We start from the raw sequence: 19,749 nt of genomic DNA, 5'->3' as shown, positions 1-19,749 counted from the left end.
CTTTTTTTTTCTTTTCATTTTCATTTAAATATTGAATGATCAAAATGATGCATACCCATTGGAGAACTCCTCTAGTAGCGATCAGTTGGATGAACCCTGAGGATAGGGAGTTTCTACTGCACATAAGGGCAGTGGTGAGTCTTTCAGCTCGTGGATTGTAGTAGTCAGCTCTCGATCACTCGATCACCGATGTTTTGCCTGTTCTTGAAAGAACAGTAGCCCTCCTCCAATCCATTGGATTGATATGAACATCGATCCCCTTGACTCTGGAGTTTCTTCTCTTTCCTCCCTCACTTGCTCCTAATCTTCTTGTTCGATACTCCCTCCGGGATGGTTGCAGCAGCACTTGAAGTCCTCTCTCAACACGAACGATTTCAGCTCTGTTATCATCTTGGCTTTGAATCCTTCGTACAACTTCCTTAAGGACGTCGAAAGCCTCAGCAAGTAGTGAAAGCAATAGTGATGTATAGCGATACATCGAACTAAATCAATGATGTATCTACTGGATCTCGTTGTCATCTACAATAAAGCTTTATCAAAACTAAAATAGAAACAATGACAATCGAAATACTGACCTGAGTCCAAATCTAAAGCTATTGTTTCTTATTTGCCACTGGAGCAATTCCTACTATACATTCTGTATAAGTCTTCTGTATAGATTGGACAACAACTAAACTAAAGTTCAATCTCAATGGAGAAGAGTGGAAGGAGAGTCAACAATTCTCAACAAGATATCCAAATAAATTTTGAGCTCTCCTTTTTATATCTTGGTCCATCATGTAAGACTATCCATTTAAAACCATTAACAATTTATCAATATTAACTAATTAAATTATTGAATCAACATATTTAATCCATCCAATACTATAAACCTATCGAGTATTAGATCATTTAATTAAAGTTTAATTTCTTAATATCCATCAAATCCAAATTTAATCCTCCGAGTAACTCAAGCCCAAAGCCACTTAGGAGCAAGGTTCATCCCTAAATGTTGTCGGAATCTCTCTTCTGTTTCTGCACTTTATTCAAGCGATCACCTCTCTGCAGGCCAACAAAAATTCCTGATTAAGTTCCAACAAGTTAGATTGAAGCTATATGCTATATGGATTCAGAGGATGAATCAAATAATAGATTAGTTCATTCGATCTCAGCCGATGTTAGCGAATCGATCGAATTGGTTGGCATTACTGCTGTTGTCAGACATAGTAATGATTATGACAGGAACTTCACCATTGTTGTAGCATCAATGTGCAAAGCAATGATATCCCCTTCATGGAAGATTTGAACCCTTTGACTTTGGTGCTCAATTTGGCTCTGCTCCTCTGTACATACTCTCTGCCTGCAGCCTTCTCATTTGGAGTTCCGCCTAAACTTGAAGTTATCGATCCATAAGGGTAACTCAAGTTGACAAAAGGTAACCGCTCGTCCCAGCATTTCTATCAATCTGTCTCAAAATCAACACGAATAAGATAAATCAATTATGGTTACTAATCCTTGAAATAATGATTGATGTATGAGGAAAATATTTATCAAGATTCAAATTTCAAATCTCCAATTGATAACACCTTATACGCTAATTATTAGACCATCCCAAGAAAACATCCCAAACGTAACTCCAATCTCTGTTTGGTTGCTTTATAATGTCAACTTGCAACTGTTGTGGGGCTGGGATTGTGCCCTGCCGCAGATCATGATTGACTCCATTCTTCGAGCGGTGTACGTAGCCTAATTGAGGCGCAGCTCAGCCCGAACAAATGAATTTTTCAAGATGGTTCTACTTCTACACAAGGAATAATATTTAAAGGCCAAACGTCAAAGGCCGCCCTATTATGCTTTTTATTTTATTTTAATTTTTTAGTTTGCAGTATCCAATTTTTTTTTTATGCTGATTAATCTGGAATGGGATAGATTCGGTCTTATAAAAAATTTTCATAATGAAAAATTAAAAACTACTTTCATTATAAAACTACTTTTAACTAGCATCCCATTAATCCAGTATTTTTGATCAACCATCTATAAAAAAAAAATTATTTATTAATTCATCGAATTTAGGACTTAGATCCTTAAATATTTAAGAAACTGAGAAGATATTATGTTACTATACTATTAACCATAGGGCAACCCTATTATATTTGAATCAAGAAGGATGTCCTACTTTATTTTTTAATCAAAAGGACGTCCCTTGTCATCATTCAATTATATACATTTACTCGTCTACCCTTTAGTATTATTTATTTATTATCTTCCACTTAAATTTTTCGTCTAAATTTTGAAACGATTGGACGCATTGTAACAACTACGATTTTGTAATTATTATATGATATAGGTTATGATAGATCGATCTAGCGGATGACATAGAAGTCACGGTCGAGAGAGAAAGGAGAGACCCATAACTAGGTGAATGAATGATTAATAAGATAATGGTCGACCAAATAAAAGGTTTTCCGTAGGCGCTCAGCTAGACAAAGCCCGACCGAGCGTAAAGGTACTTAGCCTTATATAATTTTTGGTATATTACCGGTCGAGTGAAGGCCGAGCGAGCACCAATGTGCCTATATGTGCTCGGTCGGACAAAGCCCGACCGAGTTTAAAAACACTTAGTCTTATAGAACTTTTAGTATATTACCAGCCAAGTGAAGGCCGAGCGAGCACTAATGTGCCTATATGCGATTGGTCGGACAAAGCTCGACCAAGCTTACAGGCACTTAGCCTTATATAACTTTTAGTATATTACTGGCTGAGTAAAAGCCGAACAAGCTCCAATGTGCCTATATGCTCTCGGCCGGACAAACCCCGACCGAGGTTAAAGGCATTCAGTCTTATAAAGCATATAGTACATTCTTAACTGAAACATACTTAGCAGAAGGTATTCTCATTATATACACAACCGACTTGATTGACCGACCAAAATATACTTAACAGAAGGTATTCTCATTATATACACGATCGGTTTAATTGACCGGCAGAAACATGCTTAATAGAAGGTATTCTCATTATATATGATCCTGTCCGAGCGCTAAGTCGACGAACGCTGGGGACGTGATACTCTCCACTGTCTCCGACTGGTGGTGTAGATCTCCGGCGAACTTGCAAAGAAGCCGAACTGGGAGGGATTTCCCGGCGACGACTCTCTGACGCTCAAGTCAGGCAACGAAGAAGCAGAGTAACGTTACTGTGGCTACAATGATCAAGATTGCATACCTCCGTCGAAGTATGGGGGTCCTTATATAGGACCCCGGGAAAGCGCGGGCACGCTTCTTGATGCGTGCATGCTTCCCCAAACATACCTCAGTAGGGTTGTGCCAGAAAAGCACGCCTGACGCCATTTTGCAATCGTCCGAGCATATCCCGGATGTGACGGTGGAAGGTTCTACCGTACGATATTCTGTCCACTCCGGCCGCTGACTATACTATTTGTCGGCGGCAGGTGTCTAGAGGACGAAGCTACCAGTTGTCCTTTTTGTCTCCTAGCGCTCTTATCTGTTCTTGGGCCGAGCGGAACGGTCGCTCGGCGCTCATGTCCTCCAAGAAGCCCTATTCACGTGCTCGGCTGGGATTGCGGATTACTGTCCTGCAGCTCGGCCGAGCGTCCTGGCCGCTCGGCTTAAAGACTCTTTTACCTTGAGCATCGGAAACCCGCCCCATGGTCGGGTTGTCTTTTGTCCGGCCGCCTGGGAGACCCGGAACGGGCGCCCGGTCGGCCGGATGTCCGGGGATGGTCCGCCAGTCCGCTCGGCACGACCTTGGTGTTGACCCTCTTGATCCTTGACCTCCACGTGTTGTTGACCTTCCGCCAACGAGTGATCCTCCGTCCTTACCACCGGATCACATGCCTCCCCCTCAAGTCTAGTCGAAGGAGGCATTAAGTCTGACTGACTGGACTATGAGTCTGGCCAATCGATAGTCGACCCGCCAATACCGAAAGTATACCTCCGCTCGGCCCCTATGGGGTCGAATAGAGCCGGTCGGCTAGTTGCCGAGGGCTGCCCCAATGGCCTGTGATGATGTCCTCGGGATCTTCTCGGAATGCGTGCAAATCTCCGCCATTATGGTTGAGCACGCGGGTTCTGCCTCATGATAGGGCTCATTAAATGCCTTCCTCTGACAGAGTGCCACGTGGCGCGACTGACGTCTTCGTACGGCCGCCACCTTACGCCTGATGCGACGTCCGTCGGTTTGAAATGGATGGCGCGACGTGGGCCTAGGTTCTTGTGACCTGAATCCGACGGCTCAGGACGATCGGGCATAACCCTATAAAGCCTTCGCCCTTCTCCTTCGTCGCACCTTCGCCCTCGCATCCAGAAGCCTCCTCCTGCTCAGTGCCCCAACGACCTTGCTCCTCGGCATTCCGGTGATCCCTTGCCTTCTTCCTTTGCTTCTCATCTTCTCTGTAAGGTTCTTTGTCTTTCCCTCTTTCTTTCTGTGTTTTCTTTGCATTCTTTGCCGAGTTCTCGTCTTTTTGTTACTGTTTCGTTCATCTCCCTTAAGCCTTTACATTTTCTCCCAATTTCCGCCTTCTCCACTGTTGTTCCGGCGATGGCAAGTTCCTCTCGGCCCACGGACCTCGCTCTCGACCCATGGTATACCACCATGGAGTCACGGTTCGATCGGCGCGATGCCGAGAGCCTGATTAACGCTTTTGACATCCCTTCCGATTTCGAATTGATCTTACCTTCTCCTTCCGCTCGGCCACATAACCCTCCGCGCGACACTATCTGTTTTTTTCGCGAATAGTTTACAGCCGGTCTGCGGTTTCCTCTCCACCCCTTCATCGTCGAAATTTATAACTTCTTTGGCATTCCGCTCGCCCAGTTGGTTCCCAACACTTTTCGCCTTCTGTGCGGAGTTGTGGTATTATTTAAGATACACAACATTCCCCTCCGTCCGGAAGTCTTCTATTATTTCTACTATCCTAAGCAATCCAAGGCGGACACTTATCTGTTTCAGGCTTGGCTCGACTTAGTCTTTTTTGATAAACTGCCCTCTTCTAACAAACACTGGAAAGAAAACTTCTTCTTTCTTCATATGCCCGGGCGGCTCCCTTTCCGCACTAAATGGCAGGTCGGACTGCCTACCTCCCCCGAGCTGAAGAAGTTTAAGACCCGACCAGACTATCTTCAAGCAGCGAATCTGCTAGTCGGTCTGAAGCTTGACATAAATAAGCTCCTTCCTGAAGGAGTGATGTACATATTTGGTTTGAGTCCGAGCCAGACCCCCTCCTGAGCAGCTTTGGTAAGAACTTCACTTATACATTTGCCTTGAGTTCTAACTGATTTCCTTCTCTTTTCTTTGCAGCGAATATCGTAATGGAGTCCGTGCTGTTCGGAATCCTGAAGAAGAAAGCGGCCGCGCTCGAAGCGGCAGCGGCCAAGGAAATGGAGCAGTTGGGCATCGCTCCGGTCGGCTCTCACGAGGATGAGAGTGAAGCGCAAGCAGGGGAGTCGGCCACTCAGGCTTCGCCTGTGGATGCGACTGGTGGTGCAACCTCCAGCAAAGAACCTACCGTTCGGGAGGAAGACTCAGATCCGGAGGACGAGCTCCTGCTCGACAGGAAAAGACGGCGTGTTGAGAAGCCTCTACGCTCGGCAACCTCCATAGTGCAAGCGCCCGAGCGGACGGGCACCACCTCTCAACGTGGCAAAGCACCATCATTCGAGGTGCTCTCCTCCGATCGGACTCCCTCTCAGCTGGATGCGCCTGCGACCCCCATCGAAGCGGTGCCGGTCAGCTCCCTTCCTCTTGCACCACGCCGAGTCCTCCGCTCGGGCATTCTGTCCACAATGTCCAGCCCGACCTCTGATCCTTTGGCGTCCGCTCAGACGACTCCGGGCCGACGCCGCAGTATTAGGGCCACCCTGCACCTCCCTACTGAAGCGTTTATTACCGAGTCCGATCGGCCGACCGGTGCCGAACATATGATCACTATGAAGGGGCCCCTTACTGAGATGTGGGCGAACGCTCGGGCCCGCATGGCCATGATACCGCTCGACAAGCTGGCTTACAGTAACATGCAGCAGTCCACAGGGGTAAGCTTTATTTCCTCTTCTTTATGTAGCCTTCCCGATCGGCCTTTTAACCTTTCTGTGTACATTAGCGATGGGTGGAAAACATTGCTATCGCCAATGGCTTGACAATGGTGGAGGAGGAGCTGAAAAGGCTGAAGAGTCAGGGCAGCCCGTCCTCTTCCCGAGGCCCTTCTTATGCCGAGTTGCAGAAGGAGCTCGCCAAAACCAAGGATCTGTTAGAGGCCGAGAGGAAGAAGACGGTCGACCATGCATACATGTTGGACCAGCTTGACAAGCAGGTCAAAACCTATGACCGCAAGATTGAGCTCACCACCACTCAGAAGAACACCGCTATCGCGGATCTGGATAAAAAGAATGTGGAAGCCCGAGCTATGGAGCAGCGTGTGAATGAGCTAGCCGAGCTGCTAAAAGGATAGTAGAAAGGCCGCTCGAAGGAGGTGACCAAACTCAAGGACGATTTGAAGGACTTGCAGGAGGCTCTTGATGCTTCCCGTGCCGCCTTCAAGGAGTACAAAGAGGCGGAGCCGGGCCGCGTTGCCGCCTTGAGGCAAAACTACATCCGCTCGGTGGAATTTGTGGAGAAGGTGTACGACCGGCTGGTCATCGCCTTCGACTTGTCCATCACCGCCACGGCGGACTATCTGAAGTCCAAGGGTCAGCTCCCCGAGTCCGTGGTCATCCCTGCTACGGAGCATGCGACGCTTCTCACCACCATCCCGAAGCATATTTTTGACTACCTTGAATGAAGTATTTTCAGTAATTCTCCCGATCGGCTAAACCTTAATTTTAATGTGGCATCTGTAACTTTGCCTTCGGTCGGCGAACTTTTAAATTTTTAGAATGCCAACTTTTGCTCTGTTAGTCTTTCGTTTCATGTGCTCCTCATAACTATGCCGACCTGTCGCTCGACCTTTTTTTCCGCATGTTTTAAGTTCCTTGCCCGGTCAAGCGATCTTCATTCCAAATGGAACTTCTGTTAGTTTTTCATTTAAGTATTTTTCTCAACTGCGCTGCTCGGTCAAGCGATCTTCATTCCAAATGGAACCTTCGTTAGTTTTTCATTTAAGTATTTTTCTCAACTGCACCGCTCGGTCAAGCGATCTTCATTCCAAATGGGACTTCCGTTAGCTTTTCGTTGATCGGCGCGACACTGTCCCGTTCAGGGGGTTTATAGTCGCCGACTCGACTCTAGAGTTTAACGTCGCCGCTCGACGGTCTTCTGACCGGGGGGTTTATAGTCACCGGTCCGACTCTAGAGTTTAACGTCGCCGCTCGACGATCTTCTGGCCGGGGGCTTATAGTCACCGGTACGACTCTAGAGTTTAACGTCGCCGCTCGACGGTCTTCGTGCCGCGGGGTTTATAGTCGCCGGTCCGACTCTAGAGTTTAACGTCGCCGCTCGATGGTTTTCAAGCCGGGGGGTTTATAGTCACTGGTCCGACTCTAGAGTTTAATGTCGCCGCTCGACGGTCTTCAAGCCGGGGGGTTTATAGTCGCCGGTCCGACTCTAGAGTTTAACGTCGCCGCTCGACGGTCTTCAATCCGGGGGGTTTATAGTCACCGGTCCGATTCTAGAGTTTAACGTCACCGCTCGACAGTCTTCAAGCCAGGGGGTTTATAGTCGCCGGTCCGACTCTAGAGTTTAACGTCGCCGCTCGACGGTCTTCAAGCCGAGGGGTTTATACTAGCCGGTCCGAATCTAGAGTTTAACGTCGCCGCTCGACGGTCTTCAAGCCGGGGGCTTTATAGTCGCTGGTCCGACTCTAGAGTTTAACGTTGCCGCTCTACGGTCTTCAAGACGGGGGGTTTATAGTCGCCCGTCCGACTCTAGAGTTTAACGTCGCCGCTCGACGGTCTTCAGGCTGGGGGGTTTATAGTCGCTGGTCCGACTCTAGAGTTTAACGTCGCCGCTCGACGGTCTTCAAGCCGGGGGATTTATAGTCGCTGGTCCGACTCTAGAGTTTAACGTCGCCGCTCGACGGTCTTCGGGCCGGGAGATTTATAGTTGCTGGTCCGACTCTAGAGTTTAACGTCGCCGCTCGACGGTCTTCTAGTAGTTTGCTGTTCGGCGAATAACGCTCAGACTCTTCGTAATTTTTTGTTATCTTCAATCCTACAGCCAATGGATACATACGAACAGAAGATACATGAAATGAATTACACTGGTGCACTTTTTTTCCAGCACGGTACGATAGGAGGTGGTTTGCGCTCCATGGTCGATCTAGTCGTCGTCCGCCTTCATCTTCCAGGTAGTAGGCACCCAATTGGAGCTTCTCGACGACTTTAAAGGGCCCCGCCCATGGAGCTACCATTTTGCTCACGTCGCCGACCGGCTTCACCTTCTTCCATACAAGATCACCGACCTAGAATGCTCTGGGATTTACACACCTATTGTAATTCTGCTTCCTTCTCTGCCTATACGCCATCAGCCGGACGATTGCTTTAGCTCTTGCTTTGCCCACCAGGTCCAACTCTATCTGCCTCCGCTCGGCATTGTCCTCATCGTAGCTTTGGATCCGATCGGACTCCACTCCGACCTCGACTGGGACGACCGCCTCACCGCCGTATACCAAGTGGAACGGTGTTACTCCCGTTCCCTCCTTTGGGGTTGTGCGGATGGCCCATAGTATGCCGGGCAGCTCAACTACCCAGCTTCCTCCTATGTGATCGAGCGAACCCGAAGTATTCGCAGGATCTCTCGATTGGCCACTTCGGCTTGACTGTTGCTTTGAGGATAGCCACAGAAGTGAAGTGTTGTTCGATGCCGTATCCTTTACACTATTCTCCGAGCTCCTGACCAACGAATTGTCGGTCGTTATCCGAGATAAGTCGACGAGGGATGCCGAACCGATAGATTATATGCTGCCAGATGAACTTTTTGACCATCTGCTCGGTTATCTTGGCTAGTGGTTCGGCTTCGACTCATTTGGAGAAGTAGTCGACTGCCACTAGTAGAAACCTCCGCTGACCGGTCGCCATGGGGAAAGACCCTACGATATCCATACCCCATTGGTCGAACGGGCAGGATACTGTGGACGCCTTCATTTCCATCGTAGGCCTATGGGAGAAATTGTGGTACCTCTGACAAGAAAGGCAGGTAGCGACGTTCCGTGCGGCGTCTTCCTGTAGAGTTGGCCAGAAGTAACCGGCCAGCAGGATTATCCTAGCCAAAGACCGGCCGCCCGGATGACCTCCGCAGGATCCTTGGTGTACCTCTTGTAGAATGTACTCTGCTTCCTCCGAGCTGACGCACTTTAGCAGCGGTTGGGAGAATGCCTTCTTGTAGAGTTGGTCCCCGATGAGGGTGAAACGGCCAGCTCTCCTCCTCAATAATTGGGCTTCTTCCCGATCGGACGGCGTGGCCTCCGATCGCAGAAATTCTATTATGGATGCCCTCCAATCACTCGAGAATGTGAGGCCTTCCATCCGGTCGATGTGCGCCACCAGGGATACTTGCTCGATTGGTTGCTGGATGGCGACTGGTGATATCGAACTGGCGAGCTTGGCTAGCTCGTCCGCAGACTGGTTCTCGGCTCGGGAGATCTTCTGTATGACAATTTTTGTGAAGTTGGTCCTGAGCTTTTCAAAGGCCTCCGCGTAGAGCCTGAGTCTCGTGTTGTTTATCTCGAAGGACCCTGAGAGTTGCTGAGCGGCCAACTGGGAGTCTGAGAACAGAGTCACCCGGCTGGCTCCCACGTGCCGCGCGGCCTGCAGGCCGGCTATTAGGGCTTCCTCCTCCTCTTCATTATTGGTTGCTCGATAGTCCAGCCGGACGGACAGGTGCATCCGCTCTTCTTGAGGGGAAAGCAACAGGATGCCAATTCCGCTTCCAAGCCGAGTGGACGATCCATCCACAAATACCTTCCACATAGCTTCGGGCTCGGGATTTTGTACTTCGGTCACAAAATCTACCAAGGACTGGGCCTTAATCGCCAAGAGGGGTTGATACTGAATGTCGAATTCACTCAGCTCCGTTTTCCACTTGATGAGCCGCCCGGACGCTTCTGGATTCAGGAGCCCTCTTCCCAGCGGGCTGTTCGTCATCACGATGATTGTATGTGCCAAGAAATAAGGGCGCAATCTCCGCGCGACGAGGATCAAGGCAAAAGCCAATTTCTCGAGACCAGTGTAGCGAACTTCATCATCCTTTAGAATGTGACTTAAAAAGTACACGAGCTACTCTTCGCCGTTCGGCCTTACTAATGCCGAGCCCACATCATGCTCGGTCGAAGACAAGTAAATACGGAGCGATTCTCCTACAGCCGGTTTGGCCAGCATGGGTAAAGAATTGAGATAAGTCTTCAGCTCCTCGAACGCCCGATCGCATTCCTTGTCCCATTGAAACTTGGTAGCCTTGCGCAAAATCTTGAAAAAAGGGAAGTTTCGGTCGGCTGTTCGGGAGATGAATCGTGATAGCGCCGTTATCCGACCGGTGAGGCGTTGTACTTCTTGAAGATTTCTGGAAGGAGGCATATCTTGCAATGCTTTTACCTTGCTGGGGTTCGCTTCTATGCCCCGCTCGGTCACAATATAGCCCAAGAAACGCTCGCTCTTTGCTCTGAACAAGCACTTCTAGGGGTTCAGCTTGACCCCATATCTCCTCAGTGTCTGGAAAGTTTCTTCCAAATCCGTATAAAGGTCCGCCGCTCGGAAGGATTTGATAAGTATATCGTCCACATACACTTCCAAGTTGCGCCCGATCTGCTCCCGGAATACCTTATTCATCAGCCGCTGATAGGTAGCTCTAGCGTTCTTCAGTCCGAACGACATTACGTTGTAACAGTAAGTGTCGTCTGCAGTGACGAAACTGACTTTCTCTTGGTCTTCTCGGGCGAGCCGCACTTGATGGTAGCCCTGATATGCATCCAACATGCATATCAGCTTGCATCTGGTCGTGGAGTCTACCAATTGATCGATTCGGGGCAAGGGGTAGAAATCCTCTGGGCAGGCCTTGTTCAGATCCCGGAAGTCGATGCAGACTCTCCACTTGTTGCCTGGTTTGGAGACCAGCACCACGTTTACGAGCCATCTCGGGAATTGCACCTCCCATATGTGGCCGGCCACCAAGAGCTTCTCCACCTCCGCCCGTATGATGATATTCTGTTCGGCACTGAAATCTCTCTTCCTTTGCTTTACCGGCCGAGCATCCGGTCGGACGTGAAGCTCGTGTTGCGCTATGCTCGGCGAGACTCCTGGCTGCTCATGGGTCGACCAAGCGAAAACGTCGCAGTTTTTCTGGAGGCATCCGATCAGCTTCTCTTTCTGACTTGCTTCCAGATAGGCTTCTATGAAAATCGTGGCCTCCGGTCGGGAAGGGTTGATCTGTACCTCCTCTTTTTCTTCATAAACTAGAGAAGGTGGCTTTTCGGTTATAGCGTTTACCTCGACTCGTGGCACTTTCCGAGTGGATCTAGCCTCGACTCGGACCATCTCTACGTAGCATCGCCCGGCTGCAAGCTGATCTCCTCGGACCTCCCCAACTTGTTCTTCCACCGGGAACTTGATCTTCTGGCAGAAGGTGGAGACGACCGCTCGGGACTCGTTGAGAGCCAGTCGCCCTAGGATAACATTGTACGCAGAGAGAGCGTCGGCCAGGATGAAGTTGGAGGTCCGCGTTCTTCTGAGTGGCTCCTCCCCCAGCGAGATAGCCAACCAGACTTGTCCGACCATCAAAACTTCGTTACCGGTGAATTCGTAGAGGGGGGTTGTCATCGGCAGCAACTCGGCTCGGTCGGTTTGCAATTGGTCAAATGCCTTCCGGAAGATGATGTTGACCGAGCTGTCTGTATCAATAAAAATACGGTGAATAGTGTAGTTAGCTATTACCGCTCGAATGATGAGGGCGTCATAATGCGGGACTTCGACTCCTTCGAGGTCCCTAGGCCTAAAGCTGATCTCGGGCCCGTTCGCCCGCTCATGACTGCAGCCAACTGCATAGATCGTGAGTTGCCTTGCATGCACCTTCTATGCTCTGTTGGAATCTCCTCCGATCGGGCCTTCGACGATGATGTTGATTTGGCCCCTCGAGGCATTTCCTCTGTTCTCTTCCTCCCGAGCGGACGACTTAGGTCATTCATGCGACGCCCGGGGATTAGCCCTGTGCGGCTGGTGAAGGTGCCGCTCGGGTGATTCTCTGGCTGCCCGCCGCCCGACCTCTTGGTGTCGATGTCGCTTATCAAGCGATGGGGATCGGCGACGATAACTCCTGGGAGCAGGATGAGCGATCGGAGGGAGACTCCGACAATCCCGGGTGTTATGTGTGGCGGATTGGTGGAGAGAGCAGAACATGGGAGTCCACACCTTCCCTTTTGGCTTAGGCCGATCGGCCGCTACTTGTTGAACGGCGTGCGGCCTCGCTTGCTGATGGGGACGAGCCATCTCTGCGTGGGGTCCTCTTGGCGGTTGATAATTGGAAGGCAGCTTCCGCTCGGCGGGGACTGGTGGCTCGGCTGGTACTTCGTTTTTTCTCGCCATCTGAGCTTCCTCCACGTTGATGTACTAATTGGCCTTGTTCAACATGTGATCGTAGCTACGGGGCGGCTTTCTAACGAGCGCACGGATGAAATCCCCGTCCACAAGCCCTTGTGTAAATGTGTTCATTATAGTTTCCGAGGTGGTCGTCGGGATGTCCATGGCCACCTGGTTGAAGCGTTGAATGTAGGCCCGGATCGACTCCCTCGGTCCTTGTTTGATGGCGAATAGGCTGACGCTGGTTTTATGATAGCGTCTACTACTCGCGAAATGGTGGAGAAAAGCTGTGCGGAACTCCTTGAAGCTTGTTATTGATCCGTCCGGTAGCCTTCGGAACCACCATTGTGCCGACTTAGAAAGGGTGGTGAGGAACACTCGGCACTTCACCCGATGTGTATATTGATGTAAAGTGGTGGTGTTGTCGAACTTACCCAGATGGTCATCCGGGTCGGTGGTCCCGTTGTATTCTCCGATCGCCGGAGGCACATAATGCTTTGGTAGTGGGTCTCTCAGGATGGCGTCGGAGAACTGCCGATTGATCCGCTCGGGGGATGAATCCGTCCGGGGCGCCTTGCCCTTCCTAGCGTCACGGATAGGTGCCTCGTCGGACGATCCCTGGTTGGCTAGGGCCAATTCTGACGGCGTCTGGAATAGTGCTCGATGGAATGGAATAGGGGCGGCCGGCACGTCTCCTGGTGTGCCGATCTGCCCCTTGTTCTGAGACCACATAGAATATTGTTCCGGTCGATCCTCCATTGCCGCTCGGCCTCCAGAGATGGATGCGGCCTGCTGCGTTATCCTTTCTGCTTGAGCCTTCTGCTGTTGCTCAACCATCTTTGCGGCTTGCGCTTGAATGAGTGCTTCGAGCTTCTCAGGAGAGAGCGTTACCAGGAGTTGACGTCCACCTTCTTCCATCTTCTAGGCTCGGATTCAGGTGCTTTCCCACAGACGGCGCCAATTTGATCCTGTCCGAGCGCTAAGTCGACGAACGCTGGGGACGTGGCACTCTCCACTGTCTCCGACTGGTGGTGTAGATCTCCGACGAACCTGCAAAGAAGCCGAGCCGGGAGGGGTTTCCCGGTGACGACCCTCCAACACTCAAGTCAGGCAACGAAGAAGCAGAGTAACGTTACTGTGGCTACAGTGATCAAGATTGCATACCTCAGTCGAAGTCTGGGGGTCCTTATATAGGACCCCGGGGAGGCGTGAACACGCTTCTCGATGCATGCACGCTTCCCCAAACATACCTCAGTAGGGTTGTGTCAGAAAAGCACGCCTGACGCCATTCCGCAATCGTCTGAGCATATCCCGGATGTGACGGTGGAAGCTTCTACCGTATGATATTCTGTCCGCTCCGGCCGCCGACCATGCTATTTGTCGGCGACAAGTATCTCGAGGATGAAGCTACCAGCTGTCCTTTTTGTCTCCTAGCGCTCTTTTCTGTTCCCGGGCCGAGCGGAACGGTCGCTCAGTGCTCATGTCCTCCAAGAAGCCCTATTCACGTGCTCGGCTGGGATTGCAGATTACTATCTTGCAGCTCGGCCGAGCGTCCTGGCCGCTCATCTTAAAGACTCTTTTACCTTGAGCATCGGAAACCCGCCCCATGGTTGGGTTGTCTTTTGTCCGGCTGCCTGGGAGACCCGGACGGGCGCCCGGTCGGCCGGATGTCCGGGGATGGTTCGCCAGTCCACTCGGCACGACCTTGGTGTTGACCCTCTTGACCCTTGACCTACACGTGTCGTTGACCTCCTGCCAACGAGTGATCCCCCCATCCTTACCACCGGATCAATATACATGACCGGCTTGATTGATCGGCCGAAACATGTCTAACAGAAGGTATTCTCATTATATACAGGACCAGCTTAATTGACCGACCAAAACATGTTTAATAGAAGGTATTCTCACTATATACACGACCGACTTGAATAACCGACCGAAACATGTTTAACAGAGGATGTTGTACAAGTAGTAAACAACTTTATGACAACTTTGTGAATTTGGCGGGAAACATTCTCTAGAAGCTTCTTCAGTTACATGAATATATGCCTATTCATACTTCATCAGGAATATGAGTCATAAACAATAAAAGAGGTAGATCTGAGGTACAAAATAGATTTCTTAAAGGATTATTGCATGAAGCCTTATTGTACTTCTTCTTCTTGCACCTTCAAGAGGAGAACTGACTTGAGTGTCGGAGGGCCTAGCCAGGGATCCCCATCCCGGTCTTAGGTTACTAACGCTTTGTTGGCTCATCTCACTATGCGCAGGATCGTTGAGGAGCTCTTCTGGATCTTTAGGAGTTCATCATCCTTAAAACCCTCGTTCATCGAAGCCAGCATGCCTTCTCACAGATTTCAGACAGGATAAAATTTGACACCGTCTGTGGGAATCTTCACCTGGATCTAAAGTTACAAGATGGAAGAAGTTGGAAAACTTAACACTATAACCATGACGTAAGAAGTGAAAGAGATTGGTGGCCGGCTAGAAGGGGGGTTGGATAGCTAGGTCACCCCCAACTTCGATTCTTTTCTACAAGGTTAGTTACGTAAGCGGAATACGAAAACTAAAGCAATGAAAATAAACAAGTAAGAGCACAAACGCTAACATGATTCCTTTACGTGGTTCGGAGATTACTTGCTCCTACTTCACGGCATGTCCTTGAGGTGGACGAACCCTTGATCCTTCAGTGGATCAATCACCTACAATCTCCGGCTAGCTCTTACTCCTTCTTGGTGGAGTACAACCTCTCACAAGGTTCTCTTCCTCTTACAAGATGAACTTAGGATTAGGAGGAAGAGAGTATGGCTTGGAAGCTTTGGGCAAAGATTAAGAGTTATTCAACAAGCATGAGTACATTCCTTCAAGCCCCAAAGCTTCCTTTAAATAAGAGGAGAGAGTTGATCATCATATCAACTCATCTCAGTACCAGTCGACTGACAAAACCATCAGTCGACTGGTGTTACTGTTAGAGGTAGCCAACAACTACTTTCCAGCACCAACGGTCATTTACCAGTCGACTGTATGTTTTATCAGTCGACTGGTCGCTGCCGACTGAGCAAACAGAATGCTTCTGTTCGCTGCCAGTCGACTGCTAAAACATGCAGTAGATTGGTGCAGTCGACTGCTAAAAGTTGCAACCGACTGGACTGCACCTTGTTACACACTCACACTCATCTTCTCCGGAGTCGCCCTTGAAGTCCTCTTCCTCGGCCTTCATCCCTCAGATGCACCCGAGCCCACGGCTCCTCACCGTGCCATCCTTCACGTTGCCTTAAAGTCTACTTCCCTTGGCTCCACTCCGTTGTTCCTCGTCCGACGGTCCCTCGGATGCCTTCCACACCATCCTTCACCGACTTAAGGATCCGAGCCCTAGGATGAGCTTCCCAAGCTTAGTTGCACCAAGCTCCTCATGTGTGTTTCACCAAGTCCTGCAAGACTCAAACACACATATCAAACACATATGAAAGCCTAACTTAAACTCTTTGACACACACATCAAAACAATGATCGTACAGATCAAACCTATGTCGATTGCATCAACAATCTCCCCTTTTTGATGTGTGACAATATGTTTAAGTTAGGCATTAATAACAACATGAAAATTAAAAGCAATATGTAAACATGAAGCATAATTCCCAAGCTCCCCCTTAACATATGCTCTTCGACCTTAATTTTCAAGTTTTGCACACAATTAGGTTTCTAACTTAAACCTTCCCATTTCTCCCCCTTTGACACCATTAAAATTGTACCAAACATATACACATACCTAGGTATCAATGTGGACTTAAGATTTCCCAAAACCAGCTCTTGACAGTGCTGAAAAACAGGTACCAGTCGACTGCTAACTATCGCAGTCGACTGTCACATTACTAAGCTGAATTTCAGCCTTCCGAAGTCAAATTCAGAAATGCATAAAAAATTCTAGAAAATTCAAAAAATCATGAAATTTTGAATATATATTTCTTTTAATGTTATTTAACAAGGAAAAATATGTTTTCATGAAAATTCATCATATTTTGGATGTTTTGATAAAAACTCAAACACTTTGAAAAATTACTCAAGTTTGTATCAAATTAAACCCTAGTTTTGAATTCATATGCTTCAAAATAACTATCCACTGTAAATAAAACATAGAATTATTTTCAAAACATTTGAAATGTCCAACTATGATCTATGGACAAGATGTCCATTAATTAAACATTTGCTTTCCCCATAGTTGGCCTATGATCACTAAAATTTGATACATTTCATAACTCATCAAAATGTCATAAGCATAAGTGAATTATTTGTATCATCCTAGTATCTCACATTTATGGTTATAAAATAATGCGAATCATTGTGAGATAAATGTAACCTCTACTTAGCCCTTTCGATCGTGAATTTCTATCAAGGCTAAGTGCTCACCCTTAAGGTCTCAAGTCAACCATGTTTAAGGATTTGAATTATGATTTCCACGGTTGACTTGACCTAAAATCCTCTAACCCTTGAGGATTGATTTTGGCACCCAATAGAAATTCTTTCTAATTGGATTAACCAAATATTCCTTGGGGATCCATTTCCTATCTATGGTTTTGGTTTTTGATTGCCCCCTAGCAAGTGGACAATAGTAGGTCTTTTCATTGTTGGGTTCATTGTATCCTAACCCATTTTTCTTAAAACTTGCCCTTTGGCTCCCAATTATCATGTTTAGGGTTTTGGATCCAATTTCAAATTTTCTAAGGGCATTTGTAAGGTATTATACCTTTTCCCTTAAAGCCTTATTTTCTTCTTCTAAACATGAATCATTTGAATTAGTAGAAGAAGCATGTATATCATCATCCCTAATAGACATGGATTCTAATTTTTCTTTAAGCATGCAAATGTCATTTTTCAAGGTTTTATTTTTCCTTTTTTCCTTTAACAAATCATCATTTGTACTTTTAATGATCTTAATTAAAACATGAGGAGGAAGATTGTATACCTCACTTACCGAGACGTCTGAATCCGAAGTTTGTCCTCCCCCTTCACTTGAGATCCCTTCTTCATCTTCACTTGAGCTCCTTCCTTCTTCTTGTTCGGATGAGGTGGAGGCTACATCATCAATTCCCATTAGAGCAAAATTGATTACATGATGCTCTTCTTCCTCCGATGATGATAATGGATCATCCCATGTTGCTTTTAGGTTTTGAGCCTTTTTCCCTTTTTCTTTTGTCTTCTTCTCCTCCTTTTTTTCCCTTCTTCTTCAAGAGAGGACAATCATCTCTTATGTGTCCTTCTCCTTGACAATTATAGCAAATGATCTTCCTTGTGCTACTTTTGCTTCTAGAACTTTTCTTAGCACGAGATTTGTTAGAAGAAAAAGATTTAAATGCCTTTCTCATCTTCCTTACCATATATGCCTCTTGATCGCTATCCATTGAGGCACTTGATTCTTCGGAGTCGGAAGATGGTGGTGATGAAGATTTCTTCTTCTTTCCTTTTCCCTTGGTTGCCACAAGGGCTACTCCTCTTGATCTATGAGCTTCTCCATCTAATCCTTCATCTCTTGTTTCGTGAAGCTCCATTGTTGAGAAGAGTTCATCTAGAGAGGATTTCTCTAGGTCCTTTGATATGTAGTATGAATCTACAATGGAACTCCAAGTTGTGGTTCTTGGGAAAGCATTTAGGGCTTTCATCATCATGTCTCGATTTGAAAGTGTCTCACCTACACTTGTTAGTCCATTAATAATTTCCTTAATTTTAGAATATAAAATTAATACATTTTCTCCTTTCTCAAGCTTGATATTGTTGAGTTGAGTTCGAAGGAGGTCTCTTCTTGCCAATTTCGCTTCCGATGTCCCTTCATGAAGCTCCACTAGCTTTTCCCATAACTCCTTAACGCTTGAGTAGGTTGCAACCCTTGTTATTTCTTGTTAGGGAAGAACATTGTGTAGATGATGTATGGCTTTAGAATTCGCTAAATGTTCTTCCCTTTGCTTCTTGCTCCACCTTGTTTTCTCAAGTATCTTAATGTCTTGATCCCTAGGCACTTCAAAACCATTTTCCATGATTAGCATTATGTCAAAATTGATTTCAAAAAATACCTCCATTCTCTTCTTCCACCAAGAGAAGTCCCCTTCGAATTTGGGTAGATAAATGTTTGAGCCGTCCATTTTGATGAAGTGCTCTTCTCGGCGATTAGTCTGTTGAAGGGCGCCCTCGCTCTGATACCACTTGAAAGGGATTGGTGGCCGGCTAGAAGGGGGGTTGGATAGCTAGGTCACCCCCAACTTTGATTCTTTTCTACAAGGTTAGTTACGCAAGCGGAATACAAAAACTAAAGCAATGAAAATAAACAAGTAAGAGCACAAACGCTAACACGATTCCTTTACGTGGTTCGGAGATTGCTTGCTCCTACTCCACGGCATGTCCTTGAGGTGGACGAACCCTTGATCCTTCGGTGGATCAATCCCCGGCAATCTCCGGCTAGCTCTTACTCTTTCTTGGCGGAGTACAACCTCTCACAAGGTTCTCTTCCTCTTACAAGATGAACTTAGGTTTAGGAGGAAGAGAGTATGGCTTGGAAGCTTTGGGCAAAGATCAAGAGTTATTCAACAAGCATGAGTACATTCCTTCAATCCCCAAAGCTTCCTTTAAATAAGAGGAGAGAGTTGATCATCATATCAACTCATCTCAGCACCAGTCGACTGTCAAAACCATCAGTCGACTGGTGTTACCGTTAGAGGTAGCCAATGGCTACTTTCCAGCACCAACGGTTATTTACCAATTGACTGCATGTTTTATCAGTCGACTGGTCGCTGCCGACTGAGCGAACAGAATGCTTCTGTTCGCTGCCAGTCGACTGGTGCAGTCGACTGCTAAAACATGCAGTCGACTGGTGTAGTCTACTGCTAAAAGTTACAACTGACTGGACTGTATCTTGTTACACACTCACACTCATCCTCTCCGGAGTCACCCTTGAAGTCCTCTTCCTCGGCCTTCGTCCCTCAGATGCACCCGAGCCCATGGCTCCTTACCGTGCCATCCTTCACATTGCCTTGAAGTCTACTTCTCTCAGCTCCACTCCGTTGCTCCTCGTCCGGCGGTCCCTCGGATGCCTTCCACACCATCCTTCACCGACTCAAGGATCCGAGCCCTAGGATGAGCTTCCCAAGCTTAGTTGTACCAAGCTCCTCATGTGTGTTTCACCAAGTCCTGCAAGACTCAAGCACACATATCAAACGCATATGAAAGCCTAACTTAAACTCTTTGACACACACATCAAAACAATGATC

Source organism: Zingiber officinale, chromosome 3A (assembly GCF_018446385.1).
Source record: "Zingiber officinale cultivar Zhangliang chromosome 3A, Zo_v1.1, whole genome shotgun sequence".
Taxonomy (NCBI): domain Eukaryota; kingdom Viridiplantae; phylum Streptophyta; class Magnoliopsida; order Zingiberales; family Zingiberaceae; genus Zingiber; species Zingiber officinale.
This window is presented reverse-complemented; position numbering follows the sequence as displayed.